Source organism: Pteropus vampyrus, unplaced genomic scaffold, assembly GCF_000151845.1.
Source record: "Pteropus vampyrus isolate Shadow unplaced genomic scaffold, Pvam_2.0 Scaffold198, whole genome shotgun sequence".
NCBI classification, from domain to species: Eukaryota; Metazoa; Chordata; class Mammalia; order Chiroptera; family Pteropodidae; genus Pteropus; species Pteropus vampyrus.
Window position 1 is genome coordinate 316,413 of NW_011888979.1, and position 10,305 is coordinate 326,717.

Here is a 10,305-nt window from a genome sequence, read left to right on the forward strand (position 1 = left end):
TGTTTGTCTTTTTTGTGTTAAGTTGTATGAGTTCCTTACGTATTTTGAATAATAACCCATCTCAAATGTATCATTGGTGAATATCTCCCCCTATTCAGTAGGTTGTCTTTTCAGTTTGTCAATGGTTTACTTCACTGTACAAAACCTCTTTAGTTTGATGTGGTCCCATTTTTTTGGTTTGTTTGTTGCCTTTGTCTGAGGAGACATTAAAAAAATTTATTACTAGAACTGATGTCAAAGAGCTTACTGCCTATATTTTCTTCTAGAAGTTTTATGGTTTGGGGTCTTACATTTAAGTCTTTAATCTATTTTGAGTTTATTCGTGTATGTGGTATAAGAAAGTAATCCAGTTTCATTTTTTGCATCTCTCTGTCCAGTTTTCTCAGCACGATTTGTTGAAGAGACTGTCTTTATCACACTATAGATTCTTGCCTCCTTCGTCATACATTAATTGACCATATAGGTGTGGGTTCATTTCTGGGCTCTCTATTCTGTTCCATGTGTCAATTTTTAATGCTGGTGCCATGCTGTTTTGATTACTATAGCCTTGTAGTATAGTTTGATATCAGGTGGTGTGATAGCTCCAACTTTTTTCTTTGTTCTTAAAATTGCTGTGGCTATTCTTAAATTTTATTCTTAAAATTGCTGCAGGTCTTTTGTGGTTCCATATAAATTTTAGGATTATTTGTTCTAGTTATGTGAAAAATGCCATTGGTGTTTTGACAGGGATTGCACTTATTCTGTAGATTGCTTTGGATAGTATGGACATTTTAGCAATGTTAATTCTTCCTATCCATGAGCACAGTATATGCTTCCATTTATTTGTTTCTGCCTCAATTTCTTTCTCCAATGTCTTACAGTTTTTCAAGTATAGGTCATCTACCTCCTTGGTTAAATTTATTCCTAAGTATTTTGTTATATTTTTTATGTAATTGTAAATGGGATTATTTTCTTAATTTATCTTCCTGATAGTTCCTTATCGTTATATAAAAGTGTAACCGATTTCTGAATATTAATTTTCTGCCCTGCTACTTTATTAAATTCATTTATCAAGAACCGATGGGAAATATTTGACAAAAGTTAAAAGGTGTTTATTTAATAAATTGATTGTTGTGGGCTGTAGACTAACCTAAGAACTGTGAATATGAATTCTTTTACTAAAAGGTTCTTGTGTTAATACAGTATGATAATAACCAGAACTAAAATAATAAAATTTATTTCACTCAGCAAAAATAAAATATAGTAGATCCAATAAATTTTTTTTCTTTACATATTATATATATATACATATATATACAAGCAAAATAAGCTGAAATCAGAAATAATTTGACACCTCTAGTAATGAAACTAGAAATGAAAAAAAAAGGATGAATATTAACTATTTTGGACTGTAAAGAAATAGTCCAAAAATTAACTGTAAATGTGTGGCTGAGAATATTTAGGGACTCTCAGTTTGAACATAAATAAGTAGAATATAATCTTAGGGAAGCCATAAAGAGATGTGATGAAAATGAGAAAAACTCAACTCTGCTGAAGGCCTGTGGGGAAGGAGATGATTTTTAGAGAGCCTAGAAAAGGTACATTACATAAAGAATAATATACTCTATTGAACATAAGCACTATGCTACTTGAGAAGTGTTCTTATGGCTTTTTCATAGACTTGATTAGGGTTTCTCAACCCAGGCATTATTGAAATTTAGGGCCAGATAATTTTTTGTTGTGGGGAGCTCTCCTGTGCATTGTAGGATGCTTAGCTGTATCCTTGCCTTCTACCCAATAGCAACTCCTGCCTTCTCCCAGCCCAAGCTGTGACACCCCAAATATCTCTAGATATTGCCAAATTTCCACTGTGTGGGGGGATGAGGGGTTGCATCCATTTGAGAACTACTGACTTAGATAAACATTCTTCGAACTTCCTTTGTTAGGATTCTATTGTCATCTAATGTCATTTCAGACGAGGATAGCATTTACTGTTATTCAATAAATCAGAACTTTGGTTAATAATATATTAGTCTCTGGAGGCTTCAATTGGGGTGATTAATTCTGTAAGAGACTGGTCACCCCTGAATGTGATATTTATCTTATAAAATTGAACTTCTTAATGTGTAGCCCTGAGGACCAAATTTTGGACCATGGGGACTTAACCCAGAACAGCAAACTCATAGCTCCCTTCCAGTATCCTATATCGACTTTATTATCTTAATTCTAACCACAGAGTACAGTAGAATGAGTAAAGATAAACCTTAGTAAAGATTCTCTGTCTCACATTTATATTGAAAAATGTCTAGATTTCATGGATTCATTTGCATTTTATTTCCTAATTTAAAAAAAAAATTCTTTAAATCTTAAGGCCGTATTTATTTTCCATCACACACTGTCGTATTTGTTGCTCCTTATTTGTTTCAAAAAGATCAGGAGTGACAGGCAGCCAACAGGTTGTAAAGGTGCTCAACATCACTAATTATTAGGGGAACGCAGATAAAAACAACAATAAGATATTATTTCACATCTGTTAGAATGATTATTATGAAAAAGACAAGAAATAACAAGTGTTGTCGAGAATATGGAAAGAAAGGAACTTTTGTCCACTATTGGGGAATGTAAATGGTGCAGCCACCATGGGAAACAGTAAGGAGTTTCCTCAAAAAATTAAAAATTGAACTACCACATGACCCATCAATTCCACTTCTGGGTATTTATCTGAAGGAAACAAAAACACTAACTCAAAAAGATATGTGTACTTCTCATGTTTATTGCAGCATTATTTACAATAGCCAAGGTATGGAAACAACCTAAGTGTATATCGATGGATGAATGGAATAAGAAAATGTGGTATATATATACAATGAGAGATTAATCAGCCACAAAAAAGAGGGAAACCTTGCCATTTGGGACATTGATGGACCTAGAGTGTATTATGCTAATGAAATAAGTCAGAGAAAGACAGAAAAATACCACATAATCTCACTTACATGTAGAATCTAAAAAAATAAAAAAAATCCTGAGCTCAAAGATACGGAGAACAGATTGGTGGTTGCCAGGGTCAGTGTGGTGTGTGCATGTCAGGAGGTGGGAGGATGGCCAAAATGGGCGAAGGTGATCAAAAGGTACAAACTTCCAGTTATAATGTTACCAAGTGAAATGCTTGGCCTCTCTGCCTCCATCTTGTTCAAGCCTGCTTTGTCCCCATGGCATTCAGGTTAATAGCTTCTTGTATATAGACATGCTAATCTTTAGAGGAATTCTACTTGCAGCTTGTGTTTTATAAAAACAGCCCCTTACCAGAAAGTGTCTCTCCCGAAGAGATGAGGGAAGTATGTACAAACTCACCTGCCCAGAGCCCACCACAGAAGCTGCTGTTTGAAAAGTGCCAGACTTTATGTGAAAGATTCTTTTGCTACTCTTAAAAGCATCAGCCAAAGAGACAGGGGCCTGTTGGGATACTCTTCAGAGACAGTACTGGTGGCCATCATATTTTCATATTGTGCCAATACCTTGCTAAAGCTGGTGGGAGGGAGCCTTTTTTTTTTTTTTTTTTAAATCCTAGATTCCTCCTCCTCCCCCACCCAGTGGGCATTGTCTTCACGCTCTCCCTCCGCCATGCTCCACAATGCCAGTATCTCTTGGAGGGAGCTTTTACACAAGTTCTGGTGCCCTGGTTTTTACATCTGGCTCTTTGGTTTTTGTGACTGCAGTCCAGGGGTCTCCCCTTGATTGCCTGGCTCTGAAGGCCAGAACACCAGATTGCCAACCCCAGGGTAGACTGAAACACACCTCTAGTCTTTCTGAGAAAGAGGCCTATTTGCTTGTTCGGGCACTTCGGCCTAAGGGGCAGGCTCCATTGCTATTTTCATCTCTTTCAAAAGATCTCATCATCCCCTAATTAGCATCATGTTCGCTTTGCCTGTCTTTCACTGATTTCAAAACTTCATAAAGTAAAAAAATCACATATTCCCACTTTCAAGATTTCGATTCGATTCCTCCAAAGTTTTAATAAATTTTAATTACATTATGATACCTAACAGTAATTATATTAATAATAGAAAAATGTATTTGTAAAGTAGGACAGTTAGAAAATATAGAAGAATGAAAAAAGAAAATCAAATAACCAATAATCCAATAAAAGAGAAAATTTAATTTAATTTCTCTTGACTGCACTTAACTGCGAAACTTTTTGTGCCTGAGAGTTTTTTTGGAAGCAGCAGTGAGCCTGTGGCAGCCTGACCCTGCGTGACCATTTCCTGCTTGAACCAATTAGTTTCTGACTGCATCCCCTTTCCCAGGACTCTGGCTGACGCAGCAGTCCGAAAAGCTGCTTAAACGATTAAGCCGGTTTCCTTATAGTTTGGCAGCCAATCAGCGTTCTCCTTATGTTCTCCTTCTTTATATGGAATATCTATAGCTGTGTGGGAATGTGGAAGTACAAAATTGTGTAAAACTGCCAGCCATGTTACAGTCGAGGCTCAGCCTTTGGATAAGAATCCGCTGAGCTCCTGCTGCTTTTTGCTTATAGCCTTGGTGTCCTGTCTCTCTGTTTGAGAATCCTGCAACAAAACCTTTTTTAGATTCTAACATGATTGTTTAGATATTTAATTTTCTTTTAGTAAATTTGATAATTTATGCTCTCCAAAAATGTAATCTCTTTTCTCTAGATTTTATTTTATTTTTTTGTAGCATTTAAAAAAAATGATCTTCACACCTGTGGTTATCACACTTTCCCCTTGTTTTTGTTTTCTTTCTCTTTCTTGCTTGATTCTTTTATTCAGAGGTGATTCTTTTTTAGTTGGCCTTCAAGTAACAATTCTGAGATTACATAGGAATTTTTTTTTTTTTTTTTGAGTCAAAAGAAACGTTTTAGAAAAGAGGTATCACTCCACAGACAGAATGTGGTTTCCTCTCAGAGGCAGAAAGTGAGAGGGATTCTGTTAGTGGAATTCAGTTTATATATCATTCTTTAGTTCCCATTTCTTTTGATACGGACATACAGTTGGAAGGGAAAGGGAAACAGTATGTATCCTGAAAGGCTTGCTGGCAGTTCCCAGCCTTTAATCCATGGGTTCCCCAAGGTTTTAGCCTTAGGGATTGAATGATTTTATTTTGTGTAGGGCAGCCACTGAAGGACTGACTCTCTTGTTCCTGTTTCCCTTTCGCAAGTGTGGGGGATAGGTTGTTAGCAATCCCAGTAGAAATCTTCCTTTGTTCTGCAGGTGTCCTCCTGGTCTGGCTGATCAGCATATTGTAGTCTCTGAATATAGCTTGATTAACATGCTAATTCTCTTTTTCCTCCCTACATTATTTCCCTCTCAGAGATTTTATTCCTTTGTTCTTAAGGGGATATTAAGGGAAGATCTGTCTTCTGTAACCTCTTCAAAGCTGAGATAAGGCTATAGTCCCTGCATACCTCAAATAAAAATCTCTGGGCCCTGGAGGCAGAGAAGGTGAGGTCATTCCAGCATGTAGAAGTAGTAAGAAGCCTTGCAGCCTAGAAGATAATAAATTTAGCAAAAAGATTGACAAGACAAAAGTCAAAATTAATAGTAGAGGTAATTGACAATGAAGTTACTTTTCCATGGCAGTTTGTTAATTCAAGATAAAGTTATCTAGTGAGAAGAAACTGAATCATTCTGAAGAAATTAGAGGCATGGACACCAGGCTGAAGAATAATTATTCAGTCAAGTCCCCTGAGTCCCTGGGATATGTGTGCTTATCTATTTTCCAGAAGAGCTTAAGATCTTCCATGGGTTCACAGGAATAGGCTGCCTTTCCCATTTTATTTTCTGGAGGAACCTCTGAGAGCTCGAGACAAATTGTACCCAGATTTTGATTCTTTGTAATTTGACAGCAGTTGACTTACTTAAAACTAGGTGGGGACTTTTCTGTTTGCATTGAGAGCTGACTTTCAATAGATCGCAGGGAGAGTGCTGCTCTGCTCCATAGGAAACCTTGACACAGAAGTGGGTCATCTACGAATGGGTTAGCCTTAGATTCCTCACAAACGTGCTTTGTGTGATGGGCAAGGGGGCTGCCCCCTTCCTGGCTGTGCCCCATTTCCTGGGATGAGGCATTCTCTGCACCGGCCCCTGGTTCTAACACGCAGTGGGGAATTTCATTGCTAGTCCCGGTCTCAAAATGGGAAAAGTAAATTATCTTAAGTTGGCTATTTATTCCTGTCACTGTATAGTTAGCGTTGGAGAGAGGCCTATGGGGTGGGCCTGGACAGAGTAGGTAGCTCTGGTATCTAGTAAAAATTCAGTTTTTCCTCCCTGCCATGTTGAGGGTGACCTGAGTCTCCACTGTTGTGATTGCAATGGACTTCTCTAAGACTGGAACCTGTGAGCACTTTGGCCTCTGTTGTTGGTAGAGGGAGCAGCCCTCTCATGAGAGGCTTGCTATGAGGGGAGAGGGCTTATGAGGTCTTCCCCTCCCTGACTTCCCAGGCTAGATGGACACTCACTCTTCCAGTGGCCTTTCTTCCTGTAATGTGTGCATTGATTATGCCCCAGTCCCAAGGATGCCAACCATAGCCACCTAAAGTCGAGGCCCTCCAGGACTGAAAGATTTTTATTGTCTAGGGTCGCCTTGAGATAGTCTCTGTTTTATGACAGCTAAAATTAGCACCTTTTTGTATTTTGCTTTCTTCTCTGCCTGGTCCCAGTTATTGGACACCTTAAAGACCTCTGCCACCAAGGCAGCCTGTGAGGTTTGGAGTACAGTCCTCAACTTTTGGAGCTTCCTTTAAATATTGGGCACAGCCCGAGTTATGAAATGTATAGCCAGAAGTGTCTAGCTCCCATTAGACTTTGGGCCAATGTTAGTATATTTTCTAAAAGCCTCAGAAAACTGGTTAAGACAACATAATACACAGAAAATTATTTCGATGAAGTACAGAATCCTTGTTTTCTACTCAGAAAACTTTCCCATAACATTAGTTGCAGACCAATAGTCTAAGAAACATTAAAACACAATTCTAATTTTGTATTAGCTTACTTTTGACATTTAAATTTCCAATCTTGTTTAGCTTAATCACATATAAAATTTCCTCTCAGGATTTCTCTTCACAAATCTTCTACAACTTCCCTCATCCCTTCAGTTTGCCTCTTCTCACTCATTCACAAATAACCAAGTTTAAGACAAACACCTTTCCTTTGATTTCCTTCAAAATATATCGCCATACTTTACACCTTCTGTTACCAAAAATATACATTTCTCTTTCCATCATAATTAGAATTCTTAACTCAACCACCGTATTTATATGTATATATATCACTGACAAATATAGATCAGAGGTCATGCACATACTCTTATTATTTCCTCATCCTCATTATTTGTAACTTCCCTGAGGATGCATATTTAGTTTCCTCAGGGAGCAATGAAAGAGATAGGGTCCCCAGAGAACTCGGTGCTCCCTCAGAGTCCGAGAGTGAAGGGGGAGGAGAAAGTTCCTGATTATTTTGAGATCTCCAGGGAGGCTCTTATCATTGAGCCATCTGATAAGTCTGGGTCTTGGTAAAGGAGCACAGCAGCTTGTACATAGAGGACTTCTTTCCATTTTTCCTGTTTCTTGCAAAGAAGATCTAATTGTAGGATAGTATTGTAGTTTAGCGAACTGTTTACAGGCTAAACTTCTTGGTCTCCCTCCCATTGTTAGTTTGGGAGGAGGAGGGGCAAGCAGTTGCCGCTGCTGCATGTTTCACTGATAGCTGGGCCCTGGGGCTGCGGTTCCTGCCTTCCCTGCAGGGCACAAGCTGGAGGTGCCCATGCCGCTCTGGAGGAAGGAAGAAAAATATTTTTCCCTTACCAGGAATTGAACCTGGTCATCCTGGGTAAAAGCATTACAACTTAACCCTTAAGATACTAGGGAACACAATCCTAGCTGTGCCTGAATCTGGAATTGCATTACTCCACCCCCTGAGAGGGGTACACAAGTGCCCTGTGGTGCAGCGCTGCCTGGGAAGGCTGAAAGGGGTACAGCAGCATGGGTCTGGGCCTGCCGCTGCTAGAAGGAGCAAATGCAGTCGGGGTCTGGGCCCACTACTGCCATGAGTGTGCACAGGGGTTTACCTGCAGCTCCAACAAGAGGGATGCAGGTGCGGGTCTTGAGCCCCTGCTGCCAGAGGGGGAATGGCAGCATGGGTCTAGGCCTGTGGCTGCCCTGAGCGTGCGCAGGTATTTACCTGAGCTCCAAGGGAAAGAGACAGAGAGACACAGAGATTCAGGTATAGCTAAAGAAGCCTAGCTTTTCGGGGGCGGGGTTGGGGGAGGGAGAGGAGGGAGGAAAACTACCTGAAAAAGTCTCACACTGTAGGGGACGCAGGCCAGGAAACCAGATGCAATCAGGGCTGGCTGGCCCAGTGCTCACCTTTGAGTGATTTGGGCCCACTCTGAGATTTCTCTGGTGTCCCAGAGCCAATCAAAAAATGAGGACTGGACAGATAGGAGACGAGTTATTAGAGTTCAGTAGAGCTGTGACTCCTCCTCCTCCCCATTAGAGTTCCCACAGGAGAGGGGAGGGAAGGAGGGAAAGGCTAAGGGGCAAAGTCGGGGAGTAAGCCTGGGCAAGCTTTGGCAGCCCACTGCTTTTCCGGTTACGAGCCCCCAGCGAAAATGAAAGTAAGGGGCCAAGAAGAAGGAACAGAAGAGTCCCACAGGGGCTTACCCGTCCAGTTGTGGGCAAAAGGTGCTGGGTAGTCTTTTAATTTGAAGTTTGGAAGGGGTCCCTCAGCAGGTCTTCTCTGCAATTCTAATGGTGATGCTGAGTCAGGGAAGTTAGAGGAAGAAAAGTAGGAAGAGAAGGTAGATAGGACCAGTGGACTCCTGCTTGGTTAGAGAACAAGTCTCTTACCAGGCCCCTAGAAATGGCATCAACAATTTGCCCAAGGCCAATTGATCTGCACACAGCATAAGAAAATACATCCCAGCTGCTCTCAGCCATGGCGAACTTGGGTGGGATGCATTTATGTCCTTTGGTCCCTTAGTGGTTGTCAGAAAAGATGATGAAGGACAGGACAAATTTCCCCATGTGGTGGAGTGACCAAGCCCTGCATGGAGAGAAGAGGGTTCTTTTGGCGGAGAGTGTAGAAAGAATTCAACACACATGCCAAAGTTAGAGTCAAAAGGAAAGTTTATTAGAAAAGGGGTAACACTCCGCAGACAATATGGTCTCCTCTCAGAGGCAGAGAGTGAGAGGGACTTACATATGAATTTTTTAAATGTTAATTTAAGATATATTTCTACAAGAAAAATCAATGGGCCAACTGATTTGGATATTTTTATGCTCTTGAAACATACTGCCAAATTGCTTTCTTGAAAGTTTGTGAGACTCACATGCAGTGTTTAGTTTTATTTCTCTTTTAATAAACTGGATCATAATTGTCTATTATACCTCAATAAAATTGGACAATAACAAAAATAAAGAAGAACAAACAAGAGTCATATTATATGTATTGCCCTGAAACTACCCCATCTTTTACTTTTTAACAGCTGCATAGTGTTTCTTTCTGTGAGTGTACCTTATTTTATGTAACCAGTGCCTTATTCTGGTTACCAATACTGCACAAAAAAAACTATTCTAAAACTTAGTCATGTAAAATACCATCTTGTTGTGCTCACTCTGTGGGTTAAAAATTCCAACAGAGAATAGTAAGGATGACTTGTCTCTGATACATGCTATCTAGGGAGACCCAACAGCTGGGGTGACTCAATAACTGTGGAATGAATTCATTGGATATGTATTTTCACTCATATACCTGCCAGTTGGTATTGGCTCTTGTCCACAGCACTTACCTCTCCATGTGGTCTGAGCTTCCTCACACTGCTGCAGCTTGAAGGTAGTCAAACTTTTTATATGGTGGCTGAGGGCTTGAAAGGTAAGTGTCCTAAGAGAACCAGGCAGAAGATACATAGTCTTTTCTGACCTAGGCTTAGAAGTACACATAATGTCACTTCTGTTATATTTTATTGGTCATAGTACTCACAAGCCCACCTGGATTTCAAGAGAGGGGCCATAGAACCCCTCTCTTGATGGAAGAAAGTGTCTACGAATTTATAAATGTATTTTAAAACCACCACACCTATTTATGAACATTTAGACCACTCATGGTTTTGTTCATTACAACAACACAGCAATGAACATATGCATACATACAGTTTAATCTGTGTGTATTCCCTCAGGGCATATTTCCCATAAAGAGACTTGCTGCTCCATAAGGTTTAAAAATTTCAGATAAAAATTTTTTTTCTAGCTTTATTGAAATATGATAGATAATTTTTGGCTTGTATTTACATTGTACTATTCCATGTGTTTTT